General features: G+C 47.5%; 1 long non-coding RNA gene across 1 annotated transcript in view; it reads left to right on the top strand.

Moving 5' to 3' along the window:
• Positions 1 to 19224, top strand: part of LOC144737786 (uncharacterized) — a 65002-nt gene that overhangs the window by 33344 nt on the left and 12434 nt on the right. Inside the window, exon 2 of the long non-coding RNA XR_013589077.1 lies at positions 1299 to 14757. This is a non-coding gene — a long non-coding RNA (uncharacterized LOC144737786). The remainder of the gene's footprint in view (positions 1 to 1298; positions 14758 to 19224) is intronic.

Genomic DNA, 19224 nt, shown 5'->3' with positions numbered 1-19224 from the left:
CGCAGCACGCAGCACCCATTTTTTACATAAATAAACGTAATATTAGCGTAACTACCATTCGCACATTTGCATACACACCACACTCACACAGCGCAGGGTCTGCGCCCACAGTGCACTGCAGCACTGCGGTGCAGACCTTGCCAAACCTATGCTATCGCTCTCTTCCGGGCGTGTTAATTATTTATTTTTCATCGAATCAAAGTGAGCTGTGGCTTTTTGCCGGCTGTTTTATTTTCATCGAATCAGAGCGAGCTGTTTGGGCGGGTCCGTAAATAAATTAACGTCCAGATACGCACGCAGACGACCAAACCAGCGTAGTTGTTTAAGAAGATGACACAGTGGTGATCTGGCCACACGGCAAAGATACACTTAACGAATTTCTAAATCATCTCAACTCGCAAAACCCACGTTTACAAATGTATTTATTTATACTTAGAAATGTCCGTATCAAATGTCGGTGTTTTCAGTCTGTTTATGACCGAATTCATCGATGTATGACGTTTCGCTCAAACTGCTTTGAGTTTTGTCAGGGAATTAACTCGGAAATCGAGTGAGGCTGCTTCATCTGGCTGTGCGCGTTAAGTTGCTACTGACATCACCAACTTGCAAACGCATTATTAGATGGGTCATTTACATTTCTTCGTGATTTTATCCTGGTAACTTTTAATAGTTTCGAGTCGTTGTAATAATTCACTCCTTTGAAAGTGTATGACATAATTAAAATATAAAAGTAGCACACTGAAAGAGAAGTCCATCGAAGTCCATGTTAATTGATTTCCTTAAAAATGTATGTACGGTCGTTCTGGCACCTCATCTGCCCTGCCTCTAATTCCGACCTCATGTCCTCTGTCCATGTTTGCGTTTACCTCTAAATCCTTTATTCCCCAAGATGCCAATGTCCCAATTCTTACGTGCAGCATTTTGAAATGAAGTTACATTAGATGCATTATAAATGTTAATTGTATTATATTCGGGGGTCTGCCCCTGAGGCCCCACTCTTGACAGATTCATGGTCCAACGCGAGTTGCCTTAAAGCCTCATACACGGAGGAGCGTGTCCACGTGTGACCCCAGAGCAAGGTCCTGGGAGGTCACATGGCATGGCCATCAACCGTGCAACCTAATAAGAACTACTGACAATGGGCAAAGCATTCTGACCATCAATTTTAACAATCTAGTATTTAACATGGGAAAATGTACAGCTGATTTATATATTATTTAAACGGTTTAGTTATGTTTAGTTTATTGAGCATAAAAGTAATGACAAAGTCTAATTTGTTCTTGTTTGTATATTCTCAGGAGGTGGAAATGACAATTATACATGTAAGTAATGGCTAGGGGCACACATTTGAGTTGTTTAAGGTTCATTTATTAACATCATCTCCTTCAACAGGTTCCCAAGGTACACATATTCTCCTGTTTTTTAGCTGTGTCCCTCCGACATATGTCTGTCAGCGAACTTCTTGAATATGTATTCATTTTGTTCAGAAAACTTAGCATTATTATTTTTAACATTATTCTCATTATCCCACTGGATATCGTCATGACTATTTTATCAGCAAATTTGACATGGTTAATCTTTACACCATATTTACGCATGTATTTCTAATACATATTTCGGGAAATGTATTCTAATCTCACAGGGAATAACCTTCATGACAGTTTCACCATGTATTTTAACATGTATTTTGGTACGTTCTTCATTGAATCTTCGTGTGGTTGTTCTTGCTATATATATGTAATAAAGGACTCTTTCACTGTGTCTGTCTCCGTTGTCCTTTATTGGGTTCTTTACACTTATCCAACACGGCCCTCGTTCAGAGCCTCTCCGCTTGGCAGCTCGACAGCTGCCGTCGCTCCCGTAGCCTTTCCCCACTCCGCTGCAGCTCCACTGCAGGCTTCCTTGTGCAGTCCTTCAGCTGATCTCACCGCAGCTCCACCGCTGCTCTCTGTTCCTCCTGTGCCCGGTCACCACTGGCTGACGGTGCCGAGTCTCACCGCGTGGCGATCTAGCCACTCTCCAACCTCTGCCCTGCGTGACCTCACCCTGTCTTTATTCCCACACTCTCCCCTGTCTCTTCCGGTTCTCTCCTTTAAGAGCTAACCCCTCTCCCCCACGTGACCTAACCCCTCCCCCCGTGACGTCATATCCACTAGGCCGTTTACGCCCGCATTACACCACCCTCCCCCGTGGATAAAATTGCAGCCGTCCTCGGCTGAACAACAACAACAACAAGTCATGCGAGCGACCACAACCATCATACATGTGAGGACAACGAAGCACACAATAAATATAACAATAACAACAAGAACACAACAGTATAAATCAACGAAACGAAAGGGACTTAGACCGCGTGCGGGTCGCTGGCCCGTCCCGGACGGGCGGCGGCCCCCCTGCAGACCGGGAACGCGACGGGGTTTTAAGAGCGACAGGATTAAGTCTTCCTGTCGCTATTGGAGGCCCGCCAACGTCCCGGTCCCGTATCCCTGAAGGCCCAGAGTCCGGGGTGTCCCGCAATCGTGTCTGTGGCGGGGTCGGAAGGGCGGCAGGGCTCGGCGTCCCCGCAGCCGTGGTAGGCACACCCCGAGCAGAGTCCTCTGTCTCCTGCAGTGTCACGGCCGGCTTGTCTGTAAAAGGCACGACAGGCGCTCTTGCAGGGTCAACAGGCACAGGCAAGGGTGCGTCGGCAGCAACAGACCCCGGCAAGGCAACATCAGGAGATGACGCATCCGTTCGAGGGGCCACATATGGTTTCAAGCGAGACGTGTGAACGTACCAACGCCGAGATCCAAATGGAACGCGTGCAGACTGTGGGTTGGGAACTTCGATGAGGCGAACAGGCCCTTGCCATGGTTTATGTAATTTAGGGGAGGTCGCTGGCCGCACCTGTGGGCAATGCAGCCAGGCCATGTCCCCCACATTCCAGGGGCACTTCCCCTTAGAGCGTCGAGCGCACCGTTCATTCCGGGCCTGGGCTTTGGCCATAGCCATGCGGGCCCCTTCCCGTGCCTCAGTGACACGGTGAACGGTGTCCTGAATGTAATCAGGAAGAGGCTTAGTAGGTCCCCTCACTCCTGTTTCCAACTGCACATCCATCGGGGGCACGTTTTCGCGACCGTACATAACGAAAAACGACGAATATCCTGTAGACACATGCGGCGTCATCCGGTGTGCCGAGAGTACCCCAGGGATATGCAAATCCCAATCTGATTGTTTTTCACTCACCGTGTGACACAGCATGGCGGACAAAGTCCGATTTAGCCGTTCGACCATACCATCCGTCTGTGGGTGGTAGGGAGATGTCCATATCTTTTTGGTTCCCAGAGCCGCGCACACTTCCCCCAACAATTTAGAAGAAAAATTTCGGCCTTGATCTGTGAGGAGCCTCTCCGGCGCCCCCTTATCCATAACGTACCCAAATAGAAAGGTGTCTGTAATGGACGCCGCCGACTGGTCGGGCAAGGGCCAGGCCATCGGCCAGCGGGAGAGGTACTCCACCCCGACTAGCAAGTATTTATTACCTTTAGCAGATGGCGGGAAGGGTCCCAAAATATCTAACGCGACCAGTTCATTAACTCGAGACACTTGAATAGACTGTATCGGTGGCACATATGGGTGTTTAGGCGGCTTCCGCCGGGCACAATCGGGACATGCGCGAACGTGACCGACGACATCTGTTGTCATGCCGTGCCAAAAGTAATCTCGCTGCAACGTTAATAGGGTCTTCTGCACCCCCAGATGTAAGAGCGTGTCGCAATGCAGAGTCCTAATCAATTCGTACTGCAAGGATGCCGGTACAACAAGACGCCAGCGTTCCTGTAACCCTTCCCTCCACATCAGCAGACCATCGCGGAGAGTGGTTTCCGGCGTACCCCCAGAACCCGGTCCCCCACTCTCTTTTGCAGCCCGACTCCGTAAGGTTGCCAATGAATCGTCCAGCATTTGTTCCCGAATCCACACAGCCCTTGGAAGATTCAAAACCCCATCAGCCGGTCCCAGCCCCATTGGAGCCTCAGGCACCTCAACTGCCAACGCAACAGGCTGAGGGGGGTGCTGGATCGGCGCACACCTATGCATCCCGGACGCGCACGCGCAAGGGGTTCGCTGCGGCAACCTAGAAAGCACGTCCGCATTCGCGTGACGCACCCCCTTCCGATGATGAATTTGAAAGGAAAATTCTTGCAGCGTATCCAACCACCGCGCCAGCTGGCCAGATGGTTGGTCCACCTTCAGCGCATACTGCAAGGCCGCATGATCCGTGCGCACAATAAACGAACGGCCGTAGAGATACGGTCGAAATTGGCGGAGAAAGTAAACAATAGCCAAAAGTTCTCGGCGAGTGACGCAGTAGCGGGTTTCTGCGGGAGACAAAACCCGGCTACCGTACGCCACCACGTGCTCCACACCGCCTTTGGACTGAGACAACACGGCTCCAATGCCCGTGTCACTCGCGTCCGTATCCAGAATGAAGGGGCGATCAAAATTCGGATAATCCAACGTCGGCGCCGTAGCCAACCGATCGCGCAGGCCTTGAAACGCCGCCTCTTCTGGCGGTCCCCAAGCAAATTTCCATCCCTTACCCGTAAGGAGGTGCAGAGGCCTCGCGATCGTTGCAAAATTTTGAACAAATCTACGATAATATGAGGCGAACCCCAAAAACCGACGCACATCCCCCACCGTGGCCGGGTTGGCCAGTCACGGACGCACGCCGTCTTGTCCGGATCCGTGGCAACCCCCTCCGCACTAACGATGTGTCCCAAATAGCGCACGGACCGTTGCAGTAGGTGACATTTCTTAGGTTTAAATTTCAAGTTAGCGGAACGCATCCTGGCGAACACCGCCTCCAACCTCAGTAAATGTTCGTCAAATGTGCGGCTGAAGACGATAATATCGTCTAATATATCAGACATGTCTCCCACTGCAACCCAGTTAACACCAGTTCCATCAACCTCTGAAATGTGGCGGGGGCAGCATTCAACCCCATCGGAAGACAATTAAATTTAAATAACCCCTGCGGCGTACGGAAAGCAGTCTTTTCCCGCGAGGACTCATCGAGGGGAAGCTGCCAGAATCCCGAAGAGAGATCCAGCGTCGAAAATAATTTCGCCCCCGACAAGGCATCGAGGGAATCGTCCATACGCGGCAGGGGGTACGCATCTGCCATGGATACTTTATTCAATTTCCGAAAATCAACACAAAATCGCAATTTCCCGTCTTTCTTTTTAACCAAGATAACAGGCGCGCCCCATGGGCTGTTAGATGGAGATATTATGTCCGCAGCCAACATGTCATCCACTGCCCCTCGAACATGATCTCGCTCTGCCGGACTCATCCGATGCGAGTTCAACCGAATAGGGGCAGCGTCCCCTGGGTCAATATGATGGGAAAGCAGAGAGGTGCGTCCCAAGTCCAATTCGTCGGAGATAAACACGTCAGAATAACTCAGCAATAACTTACGAAGCGCGACACGTTGGTCCCCGGAAAGGGAAGGATTTTCCCCACACAATTCGGCGATCCAGCAATTATCTGCGGCCCCAGGGCCCGAAACACCGGCAACCATGACCTGGCTGCCAAGATAATCCTGGGCCGTAAACGCCGTAGTGGCATGTGCCACAACCGTACCAGCTGGCACACACACGTTTTCCGTACTTCCATTAAGCACCTGCAAAAATGGCTGCTGGTCCGGCCGAACAATAGTTTGCGCCCCGACGATCGCTGATCCGCCTGTTATGGTGGCGGACGGCGACAACAAAACCCCAATTGCTCCTTCACGACCTGGCACAGGTTTCCGATATCGCAAAGGGATAAGCATCTGTGAGCCAGGTGGAATGTCAACAGATACCTCGGACAGCGCCTGCACCTGGCCGACCGGAGCAGGTCGCCCCAAAGGGCGACGGCAGAAATGTGATTTACGACCCCCCGGTAATTCGATACAGTTTTCATTAATTCTTATCAGAATGGGCATTTTGGCCAAAAAATCAGTTCCCAACAAACAAGGAACCGCAAGGGACCTCGAAATTAACACAATCCCCGAGGCCGACACTCTCCCTATAGATATATTGGTGTCCACCTGGCCTACAATGCCCATATTACCCCCGTTCGCCGCAATGCAGGAGTCGTAAACCGGACGCACGGCCTCCAGTGGGATGCCCAACAGATGGGAAATTACACCCGATATAATGGTCGCGGACGCCCCGGACTCCACTAAAATACGCACGTCAACATCCTGTATAGAACCAGGTACAGTGGACGAACCAGTAGCGGCCGCAACGACCCGCCGTGCCAATTTACGCCACTGCGTTACCGAGCGACATGGCCCAGTCGATGGCCTCCCGTTATTAACAACACCCGGATCGCGCGACAATGGTGATGAATGAGGTGTCAAGCCTTGCCGGGTGTCTGGTGCGCACCGACTTGCCTGTCCTGGAGGATCCTTCCGCGGCGCGTCCGCTGTCGAGGCCTCTTGCTGGGGCGGACCTGGGATACGGGCCCAGCAGTCCCTGGCGTAATGGCCCTTACGACCGCAGCGGAAGCAGTCGATGTCGTTACGCCGAGCCGCAGGCCCCCCCGTCCCGACGCTCCCGCGTCGGCGGCGCCGATCGCGGCCCCGGTCTACTGCGGGCCGACCACTGAGCAGAGGCGGCTGTCAGCTCCTGCGGGCCCCCCCCCCCCCATCAGGAACGTACACCGCCTTCTTGGGATCCCAACCCACGGCACCTCCCTCGATGATGGTTCCCCCCGTCCACGCCGTGACTTGCTTCCAGTGGCGTAGATTGAACTGGGCATCCAGACATTTTGCGGCCGCCCGGGATGTCAGTTTTTCGTGCCCACACACCGGCATAGGGATCCCCAAATCCCGGGACAGCTCGAGCATTTTTCCCAAAATGAGGGGTTCGAGTAGGTCCGGCTCCGTCTCCGGGTATGCGGCCATGGCCAACTCCAAGACAGCACCCCTGTATGCCACCGGCGACTCCTCGGGTGCTCGCTGGCGTTGAACAAACCGACGATGGGCATCATCCGGTGGCTCGTATGCATCAGCCATCTCGTCGAAAACTCCTCTCAACGTTTTCTTCTTCTCGGCCTTTATAGAATGGAAGAATCGCACCGACTCGTCGTCGAGAAGAGTCGGTAGAACCTCCAATGCCTCAGCGTCAGTCCACCTGGCGGAGCGCACCGCCGACAAAAATCTGCAGGCGAAAGCACTCCAGTCGCCACCGATGGAGAATTCTTTAACGGCAGTCAGATGACGACTGCGACTCCTTGGTGCGCCGTCCTCAGCAGATGACTCATCACGCGGCATATTCAAAATGGCGTCGCATCGCAACGTGTCCAAGATGGCGGCTCCCCACCGCGGAGAGCGCAAGATGGCGGCTTCCCGCCGTTCTTCCCCTGCCACGCCCAAGATGGCGTCTTCGTGCCGCGTGGCAGATGGCGCTGACAGCGCAGGCAAGGCGGCGGCCTGTAGATCACCACCGGCCCTCCCCGACGCCGTCCTCGGCGTGACGAGCTCGCACAATTGCGCCAGCACGATTTTCAAGGTCTCCAGCTGCGCCGCCATCTGTCTCCATCGTAAGTCCGCGTCCTCTGGCGCGGACGGGTCCACCGATGTGGCGACATCTTGGACTCCCGGACCCGTACTCGTTCCCTTACGGATCTCCTCCTCCATCGCAGGCAGGTCCACCGCCTGAGGAAGGTCGTCGTCGTCGGATGATGTAGCAGATGATGGCGCCGGAATATTCTTTCTTCTGAGCTGTTTTGACATGCCGTTTCACTTCTGACACCAGTGTAATAAAGGACTCTTTCACTGTGTCTGTCTCCGTTGTCCTTTATTGGGTTCTTTACACTTGTCCCATACGGCCCTCGCTCAGAGCCTCTCCGCTTGGCAGCTCGACAGCTGCCGTCGCTCCCGTAGCCTTTCCCCACTCCGCTGCAGCTCCGCTGCAGGCTTCCTTGTGCAGTCCTTCAGCTGCTCTCACCGCAGCTCCACCGCTGCTCTCTGTTCCTCCTGTGCCCGGTCACCGCTGGCCGACGGTGCTGAGTCTCACCGCGTGGCGATCTCGCCCAGTGGCGTAGCTAGGATATTTTGCGCCCGGGGACGAACTATAAAATTGCCCCCCCCCCCCCCCGTTAATCACATACCAAAATGTAATTACATGACATGTAGGCTGTGTGTGGCGGGATATATAAACTCTTAGGTTGAGGTGTAGATTTGTGCAGTACTTTCAGGCTGCCGCGCCCGCCGCAATAAGTTATAATGTAACATTGTAAGCCTCATTTTGGCGCCCCTTTACCTTGGCGCCCGGGGACATATGTACCCCCCTGCCCCCCCCTAGCTATGCCTCTGATCTCGCCACTCTCCACCCTCTGCCCTGCGTGGCCTCACCCTGTCTTTATTCCCACACTCTCCCCTGTCTCTTCCGGTTCTCTCCCTTAAGAGCTTACCCCTCTCCCCCACGTGACCTAACCCCTCCCCCCGTGACGTCATATCCGCTAGGCCGTTTATGCCCGCATTACATATATATGTAATGTAGTAACTCGGCGGGAGACGACTTCACGGGTAACACACTCTTTATTTTATCAAACTTGGTTACAGGTGACTAACACCTACTTTGTATCTCGGGTGACAAACACCCACTTAGCTACTTGGCGACTAACGCCCACTGAGCTACTCGGATGACCAACATCCACTTAGAACTCGGGTGACAAACACCCACTTAGCTACTTGGCGACTAACGCCCACTGAGCTACTCGGATGACCAACATCCGATTAGCTACTCGGCGACTAACGCCACTGGGCTACTCGGATGACCAACATCCACTTAGTACTCGGGTGACAACCACCCACTTAGCTACTTGGCGACTAACGCCCACTGAGCTACTCGGATGACCAACATCCACTTAGCTACTCGGCGACTAACGCCACTGAGCTACTCGGATGACTAACATCCACTTAGCTACTCGGCGACTAACGCCACTGAGCTACTCGGATGACTAACATCCACTTAGCGACTAAGTCTTCAGCTCCGTCTTCGGGTCTTCAACTGGGTAACTCTCCCCGAGTGCTCTCGCGCGTCCCCCTTTATACCCCACCTGCGGACGTCGCTGCGAGCACCCACTTATTCGACCAATCGCCGGGCGCTGGCTACGATCCTCTTTTCCCACATCTCATCGTGCCTCACCACTCACGCCGCGCCGCCCCGTCATCTGTCACTCCCGGCGCGCGCGTCCACACCACGCCCACAACGCGTGCCCAACCCCGCACCCCGCGCCGCCCCGTGATCCATCACTGTCACAGTCGGCGCACGTCAATACCACCACTACATATACACCAGGAGACCATTGAATATATCGCAGATTTATCGTTCACGCTTTCGACCTCTCGCTGGGAAGCAATCATGGGGGTTAGTTTAAGCTTTCGCGGGTTATACTAAAGCTGGAAGTATCCTATCATTGGCTGATACCGTGGTTCTGCGCGGAGCGGCGTGGCACGCGAGGCAGGTGGTGGCACCTCAACCTTTGGTGTGCAAGCATCTCGAGGACAAACACAACCCCCACCCATATAGCCTTAACAGATGCAAGCACCTATGAAGGCCGGCATAGCACACGAGGAGGTGGGTGGCCAGCACCACGCCCGGCCGCTTTTCTCTCCCCCAGTGGCAATGTTCACTACACACCAGACCAAGTACTCATTTGAGGCTGAGTCAACCACGGGGAGTCCCAGGACCGGTTTAGATAATTGTCACCGGTGATAGGCTTGAGAGGGAATCGAACTCGGATCATCGGGTTTTTAGCACAGAGCATTAACCGTAGCACTACCTCTCCCCACTCGCGGATAAACACATTTTGGATCTTTATTATCAGTAAGTGCAGTATTTATTCATTATTTATACTACTATTTATTGTCTAGGAATTTTTTTTTATTGATATTTTACGTATGAAAAAAATAAAAATAGGTTTTATCCTTTTTGGTAATACAACAGGTGTTAAGATGTTAAAACACCAAATATAAATATTTTGCAAGGATTCAAGTCAACATTAACCACACACGCAACTTGTGGTGAACATGAGAATGAACATTCTCTGATAATTTATGCATCGTCATTTAACTGATTAGCCTACACAGTTTCAGTTTAATTTATTAGGATTTACCCTGTGAGCCATTCGGCTCTTGATTTGGGTTCAACCGCAACAAACAATAAAATTACAAGATATACCCAAAATTAATTGTACACAAATCAGAACATCGCATACGTAAACAATGAAATCCTACAGAAAAAGCATAACCCGTCCATGCTGCGTACAGAAAGTGAAAAAAATTCCATTTCGATGTTTGATCCCAATAACAATCATAATACAATACAGATTAAAAAAAATTAAAGTATAAATCTATACTAAATAAAAAAAAATCGGGCCAAACCAAGACCCTTTAAATCTTACTAAAACAATGCTATATAAACAACGTAACAGTTTTCCCAGCAAATGTGATTAAAAGTTTACAATAGCGACACACATCACTAAACCTAGCATCCTTCGCTAGCTGCATAAGTCAATCCATAACAGCCGGATTAACAATAGCAGTAGCAGCGCACTATAATCAAAATACATAATAAGTTCATACGTCGGTCATCTATAGCTATATTTTTTTTATTTCAGGCCACAGGATAGCAGTGGCAGCTATGGTTGTACGACTCCTCGAGAGTATTTTTGAGTAATCGTCTTGTTGGTAACGATTCAAGCTGGAGTTTATTTGCGATAGCATGCCAGACCCTGGGGGCATCTATAGCAAAAGCCCTTTCTCCAGTATTTGTACGGCAATTAGGAATGCGAAGCTGGTAAATAAGCGAAGATCTTAGCTCATATTTGTTTTCCGAAACAATGAGATCCGAGGTAATCTGCGGATTTTTTAGTTATTCACCGTAAATAAATAATAGCTGATGCATAAGACGTCTATAATTAAGAGATGTTAAGTTTGACCCAATGTACAGATCGCAGTGGTGGGTCCTATATGGGCAGATCAATGCACATCTTAAGGCTGAATGATATATTCAGTCAAGCTTTTTCAGAACAGTACTGGTTGCTGATGTATAAACGATGTCACAGTAATCAAGTTGAGGCATTATGGTAGCTTTTATCAATTCCAAACGGAACATAGGTGTAAAAGAGTGTACAGTGAGGGAAAAAAGTATTTGATCCCCTGCTGATTTTGTACGTTTGCCCACTGACAAAGATCTCACCTCGTGGAGTTGCAATGATCATGAGAACGGTGAGGAATCAGCCCAGAACTACACGGGAGGATCTTGTCAATGATCTCAAGGCAGTTTGGACCATAGTCACCAAGAAAACAGTTGGTAACACACTACGCCGTGAAGGACTGAAATCCTGCAGCGCCCGCAAGGTCCCTCTGCTCAAGAAAGCACATATACATGCCCGTCTGAAGTTTTCTAATGAACATCTGAATGATTCAGAGGACAACTGGGTGAAAGTGTTGTGGTCAGATGAGACCAAAATGGAGATCTTTGGCATCAACTCAACTCGCCATGTTTGGAGGAGGAGGAATGCTGCCTATGACCCCAAGAACACCATCCCCACTGTCAAACATGGAGGTGGAAACATTATGCTTTGGGGGTGTTTTTTCTGCTAAGGGGACAGGACAACTTCATCGCATCAAAGGGACGATGGACGGGGCCATGTACCGTCAAATCTTGGGTGAGAACCTCCTTCCCTCAGCCAGGTCATTGAAAATGGGTCGTGGTTTGGTATTCCAGCATGACAATGACCCAAAACACACGGCCAAGGCAACGAAGGAGTGGCTCAAGAAGAAACACTTTAAGGTCCTGGAGTGGCCTAGCCAGTCTCCAGACCTTAATCCCATAGAAAATCGGTGGAGGGAGCTGAAGATTCGAGTTGCCAAACGTCAGCCTCGAAACCTTAATGACTTGGAGAAGATCTGCAAAGAGGAGTGGGACAAAATCCCTCGTGAGATGTGTGCAAACCTGGTGGCCAACCAAAAGAAACGTCTGACCTCTGTGATTGCCAACAAGGGTTTTGCCACCAAGTACTAAGTCATGTTTTGCAGAGGGGTCAAATACTTATTTCCCTCATAAAAATACAAATCAATTTATAACATTTTTGACGTGCGTTTTTCTGGATTTTGTTGTTGTTATTCTGTCTCTCACTGTTCAAATAAACCTACCATTAAAATTATAGACTGATCATTTTTTTTATTCTTGGTTCTTTCGGTAAAGTCACGTAGAAGGGAAGTAATAAAATAATAAAAATAAAACATAATAAAATAATTCTCACGATGTTTCGGCCACAACGCAAGCAGCCGTCCTCAGGTGAAGAATGAAACGTACAAAATCAGCAGAGGATCAAATACTTTTTTCCCTCACTGTATATAGTTAAGAAAATAGACTAACTGTCAGATAAAGAGGAAGGTTCTGGATGTTACATTAAATTAAATAAACTCTGCAATTCATAGTGTGAAAACAGGCAATCTCTTAAAGAATGTGTTATTAATGTGGAAATCATCAAAGATGCACGACCGACTTCTAGAACAACATTAATGTATTACTTTTGCTGAAAATGTGCATGCAAAAACTGAATACCACAATGATTAATCTATTCAAAAAGGGTAATACAGTAAAGTTAACTTAAAGAATGAAATATTGGTCATGAAGATAACTATGAAGATAATCATGAGATAATTGAACACCAACTACTGAAACAAGCTCACCATTAAACAACGTGGGAGATATAATATACTCTTAACAATCACTTGCCTCAAAATCAAATAATCCCGATGTCTCACCTATTCACATGTATAAAGCATCCAAATTATACAAAGCAAACCAAATATCCTCCCCATTCTTCCAGCTCTTCTCTTTGTAATGGGTTCCGGAGACACTTGTAGAGGTAACTTCTTTATTACAATACAACACTCCAACAGTCCTGATACTGTTACATCTTAGGTACACAGCCTAGATACACTACTCCGGCTACGCTCTGGGGTCCTCCGGCTACAATTTCCCTAGGGGAGGCTAATTGACCCGACCCAGCCAAGGTGCGGGTCTAGACTCTGGCTTCCTCGGAACTCGCCCTTACAAGGACGTAGAGCCGGGAGTCCCAGAGTCCCACCACTGGCCCTCACAGCGTCCCGGCCCTTACAAGGACAAGCGGGACGAGGGAGTCCAGGGTCCTAAGTTGGCTGGCCTCGGGTCTTGGGTCTTGAGCTGCGACTGGCCCCGATCGGCCAGGGAGCTGCCCTTTTATGCCTCGTCCCCAACGAGGGGTGGGGTTGTGTGCGCCCCCACACAGCTCCCCCGTTGGTGGCGCCAAGGGGCTTAAGCGTCTGGGTTGCCTGGGATCCTAGCGCCTGGCGCCGAGGGCTTATCTGCCTAGGATCCCAGAGCCCCCAGCAGCCCCTCCCTCTTATGGCACTACATCTGTAAGCTGTCTTAGCCAAAATAATTCATCACCACAGCCCCTCCCTGATCTAGTTCACACTGGTTTCTTACTTGATTCTTCATCATGTTCAGCAATATTTTGGCAAATACCTTACCTGGAATTCTCAAGATACTCCCCCCATCACCCCTAGAATTGCCGAGCTCTCTTTTAGTCCCGTTCATATGTAACGGTGTGATCATTGCCTTCTTCCAGATATGTAGCATCTGTCGTCGATTATGAGTGGCTTGATTACCTTTTCCAACTCCTCGAACATGCTATGAACTCCTTCCTTTAGCATGTCAGCAGTAATACCTCTTTCCTGCTGCCTTTCCTGATGTAATCTTCTTTACACTCTTCAATTGTTTCCTTATTGTATTACCTCTTGATTGTGGATAAAAGCGTTATTCTCCTTCCTGCTGTTTTATTGAATTATTTTATTCCACAGAGTTTTGAAGGTTCCACCTTTAAGTAGTCCTGTACTGTACCAGTTCCTTTGCTTTTTCCCCCTGTGCTTTTTCGACTTAGCCTGCATCGTTTCCTTCTCATCCCTATTGTCCTTACCAAGAAAAGTCTGCTTAACTTATATAGCCCTATCGACGGCTTATTTGTTTTGAGCACGAATTTACTGAGCCCTCTTCCTTACCTTATGGGATTGAAATGTCTGCAGCTGCCTCAACTTATCTGCTCCTGGCTCTGACTCTCCTTCTCTGAGGTTAACAATGACTGCACACCTGCCACTAATACTCACCTGAAATTAGTTGCAACTCTGGGATCTTGGATTTGCTGTTTAAAATAAAGTAGCAGGTCCTATCGCTCGCTTACTCTCCAGCTTCACTTTTACTTGTATGTGTAAAATGTAATGATTATCAAATGATATAGTCATATTTTTTGGTAATTTGATCTTCAATGCTTTCGCACTGTACATAGCCAATCATGCTAATCGGAGGTGGATGATGGTATTGATCGAGATTATATTGATCGTTAATGGAAAATAAGCACAATTTTATCAGCGAATTTGGATTGAATTGGCTGTGTAATATAATGATGCATGTATTTTGAGAACTGATGTGTTATTACATTGTATGATTTGCTTATTTTTAAATAGTTGAAAGGCAGTAATTAAAGTTGTATCTTTAATAATAGACTTTTCAGAAAAGATCCAAGGCTCTGGAAGTTTTCACGGAGAATTCAAAACAATTCTGGGCAATAGATGCAACATCAAAATCATAAAAGGAAGTGACCAAACACTGGTGTTTGTCTACCCAACAAGCCGTTATGAAGATGAAATTAAAAGAGCTGAGGAGAGATTTGGTAAGAAAACTAATTATTTACACTTAGTTAAAATATCACACAACACCATACAGTTCACACCATGAGTATGCACGTGTTTGTTAAAGTAAATCTAGGTGCAAGTTATTTTAGGCTCATTGAATGATAGGTATTCAAGCTTGATAATCGATCAAAATTATTGTATCATTCGTGCAACGGGATTTATGTTGTTGAGTGATTTGGTTGTCTTTTTATTTTGACGGAACTTTTAACGATAAAAAAAAATCTAGAAGGTGGACTCTCACCTGTTTATGAATGGAGTTCATGCTTGGATATTAAATTATGACACTCATAGTGTTATGTATTCATTTATATACATACAATTTGTGTCCATATATAAGTTAAGAAAAGATGTGTAATCAATATTATACTTCAGACATTGCCAAGTTGGACCATTGCAGACAATTACATTTGAAAATGTACCTTTCAGGTTTAATTATAAGTTAATTGCTCTGCCAATAACACTCTTTAGTAAGACTTGAGGAAAGTTTAAGTTTCATATTATTGCACTGTAGAAACCCTGTACGTTTTTGTTGCAAATACATCAATCAAAATTGTTAATTGTGAAGAGAAGTTCCCACGGACGAACTCGGAGACGGAGGTATGTTATGGGCTTTCGCCAAGGGTTTTTTAAAGGTTAACAATAATACACAGGGTACACAACTCCCAAGGGGCTAGGGGTCCTACTCTGAGTCCGGGTCCCTGCCCGGCTAGCTCCGGTCTCTCTCTCTCGTGTCGGATCGTGGACTCTGCCGACTTCACCGACCGGAGAGAGAGCACCTCTACGGCTACCACCGGCTTCTCCCCAGACTCACTATTCGATCCCTCTCTACCCCTGGTTCCCTCTTCACCCTGCTTACTCTACCCGTTCCCACAGTGACCCTGCTTTCGTCACGGGGTCTCCCTTAAGTACTCTAGGAGACGTGACGTCATCGCACTGAACGGCACACCTGACGTCACGTCCCCATTTTACTCCTCTACAATTGTGTAGCACGTATTTTCAACATACACTGAGATTGAAGGTAATGTTATGAAATAGTAACCCCAATAATGTGTCAAAAATGTAACTACATTGAATAGGCAATTATTTTACTCCCTGCTTCCCATTCCCCTCCTCTCTGCTCTACTATCTCCTTTCTCACTTTCTATATTAATTCTGTATCGTCTGCCCATAATATTCACTCATCTCCCTCTCTATCCGACCACATATCTGCCACTAACTGTTCCTACCTCTTTTACCTGTACAACATTCGCAAAGTCCATCCTCTCATCTTTATTACGACCGCAAAACTTATATTTCACTCACTCATCTTCACTCGACTCGATTACTTCAACACGCTCATGCTTGGTCTTCCCTCCTTTGTATTTAAACCACTCTAAGAAATCGAAAATGCTGCTGCCTGGATCATCTTAAATCTTCCCCTACCACTCCCACACATCGCCTCTACTCATCCAGCTACACTGGCTTCCCATCTGTAATAAAGGTCGTTGAGGCGACTTCTGGAATCCGGTCTTTTATTCACTTTTCATTACAGCTCTCCTTCACGCCACTGACCGGCAGTGTGAGAGGGATAGAGAGAGAGAGACGCGCAGCCACGTGGCAACTTGGAGCCCCGCTCTCGCGTGGCATCCTCCTCCGTTCGTTCCAGTTCTGACCACGTGTTGCTCGTCTCCACCCCTATTTAATACCCGGGTCACGTGGTACGTTTCCACCAATCCTGGTTAGCCTCTATGGAATCTTCTAGACTCCCCCGTAGGCTCCCGGGACCACGCCCCTGACTCGTCTCCCCATTGGCTGTGGCTAAAGCCAGCAGAACCAATCCTCTACAAACAGCTGTCACCTTTCCATTACGTCAGGGCCACGCCCCTAGGCTTCCCCCCCATTGGCTATGGACCAGGACCGGCAGAGCCAATCATCGTGACGAGTTTTAATCCGTCAACGACCCGGATATAACCTCACATTACACATCTATTATCGTTGTCTTTTGAAATTACTCACCCTAGTTTACACATTTTTTACATAGGCTAGCACCAACGTACGTTGCTTTCCTCAATTCGATCTATGCTTTTCGATTTAAAGCTTTCGTGACTGCAGGGATTCATCTTCTTGGTTCTTTCGGTAAAGTCACGTAGAAGGGAAGTAATAAAATAATAAAAATAAAACATAATAAAACAATTCTCACGACGTTTCGGCCACAACGCAAGCAGCCATCCTCAGGCGAAGAATGAAACACCCCAAGCTTGGAGCGTATATTTAAGCTGGGTTAGAGGGGGGGGAGGTGGGAAGAAGAGCGCCTAGACAAAATAATTTGCATATCAAGAGGAATTCAGCATATGGAAAATGCGTAGGAGGTGGGCGGGGGGGGTTCCAAATCAATACTATGCCCGTGCATTATGCAGGATTAGCAGCATCAAAGGGGGGGGGGGAAGGGGGGGAGCATTAACAAAGGAAAGGAATGTTAATAGTATGTAGCTGTAGTTACTAAACAACCACGTAAAAAAAAAACTACAGTATAAACTGCATGACAAACTAAGGTATAAACTACATAGCATCATCAGTAAACTTACTATACTCTACAATAAGCTGAGTTACTAACAGTAAGTAATACATGAAAAATTCTACGTTGTAAAAAATTATATAATATGCTTCCATCTAAACTTTATTCTCTTACATCACACGCGTCTATACCGTACTATATACTTCCATAGGCAAAACCAACATTAAATTACATACTGTATTGCTATAAACCACCCTATACCTTATACATTTTTAATATAACACTATGTATTATTCTACCCACCCTAATGTGTATCAAAATGGTTTATTACGTCCTTCCAGTGATTGCTAAGCCAGAATCCATCTTCTCGGTTAAAATTGTCTTTTGTAAGTCGGGGAGTTGATAGTAGAGACAATGGGACGAAGAGGTGTATCTTCTTTATGTATCTTTGGCAAGCCGTACAATCTTGGTGGCCTGGCTGCAGAAGGTTTCAACGAGAACTGTTTGGTCTGATCAATTAATGCGGTTGAAGCAGAAATGATGTTGTTGGTTTTGGAGACGAGGCTGTTGGTGGGGTCTCTTTTTATTTTTGTATAGCATCCGTGAACATAAAGCTGACCTGAAACACTGTAGGACAAACACCTCAGCCGTGGCAGATCACTGTTACAACTCAGTGGGCTCACATGACATTGACTTCTCCAAGACAGAGGTTCTCTGCAAGCCATCTGGCTATCATGAGAGATTCGTACATGAGGCGATCCACATTTACAAACACAGAGACAATTTTAACCGAGAAGATGGATTCTGGCTTAGCAATCACTGGAAGGACGTAATAAACCATTTTGATACACATTAGGGTGGGTAGAATAATACATAGTGTTATATTAAAAATGTATAAGGTATAGGGTGGTTTATAGCAATACAGTATGTAATTTAATGTTGGTTTTGCCTATGGAAGTATATAGTACGGTATAGACGCGTGTGATGTAAGAGAATAAAGTTTAGATGGAAGCATATTATATAATTTTTTACAACGTAGAATTTTTCATGTATTACTTACTGTTAGTAACTCAGCTTATTGTAGAGTATAGTAAGTTTACTGATGATGCTATGTAGTTTATACCTTAGTTTGTCATGCAGTTTATACTGTAGTTTTTTTTTTTTACGTGGTTGTTTAGTAACTACAGCTACATACTATTAACATTCCTTTCCTTTGTTAATGCTCCCCCCCTTCCCCCCCCCCCCTTTGATGCTGCTAATCCTGCATAATGCACGGGCATAGTATTGATTTGGAACCCCCCCCCGCCCACCTCCTACGCATTTTCCATATGCTGAATTCCTCTTGATATGCAAATTATTTTGTCTAGGCGCTCTTCTTCCCACCTCCCCCCCCTCTAACCCAGCTTAAATATACGCTCCAAGCTTGGGGTGTTTCATTCTTCGCCTGAGGATGGCTGCTTGCGTTGTGGCCGAAACGTCGTGAGAATTGTTTTATTATGTTTTATTTTTATTATTTTATTACTTCCCTTCTACGTGACTTTACCGAAAGAACCAAGAAGATGAATCCCTGCAGTCACGAAAGCTTTAAATCGAAATTTAACCGCCTCTACGGGGAGGGTTTCCACATAACTTTGAGATCCTTCAACAAGCTCCGGGACAAGAAGGCTCAGCTAATCGAGTCTCTCACCTTTCTGAAGAGATGCCGCGACTCTAAGGTAATACCGAACGCATTTACACTAACATCTGCTGCTGTAACTTCTTCTAATGCGAAACGAATTCTGTCTAGAACTAGCTTAGCTCTTATCTCAGAGAAAATCAGACTTACGCGCACCGAACTAGATCAGTTAGACAAGACACTCTACAAATCACACTTATCCTTGAGTGCAACAATGTCCACATCGGATTGGGAACATGTGGAAAAAATGACTGCCTCTTCAGCTGCCGCTATGTC

The sequence above is a fragment of the Lampetra planeri genome, chromosome 74 (genome assembly GCF_965212315.1).
Source record: "Lampetra planeri chromosome 74, kcLamPlan1.2.h2, whole genome shotgun sequence".
NCBI lineage: Eukaryota > Metazoa > Chordata > Hyperoartia > Petromyzontiformes > Petromyzontidae > Lampetra > Lampetra planeri.
Note: the sequence above shows the minus strand (reverse complement) of the source record. Positions and strands in the feature narration are given on the sequence as shown.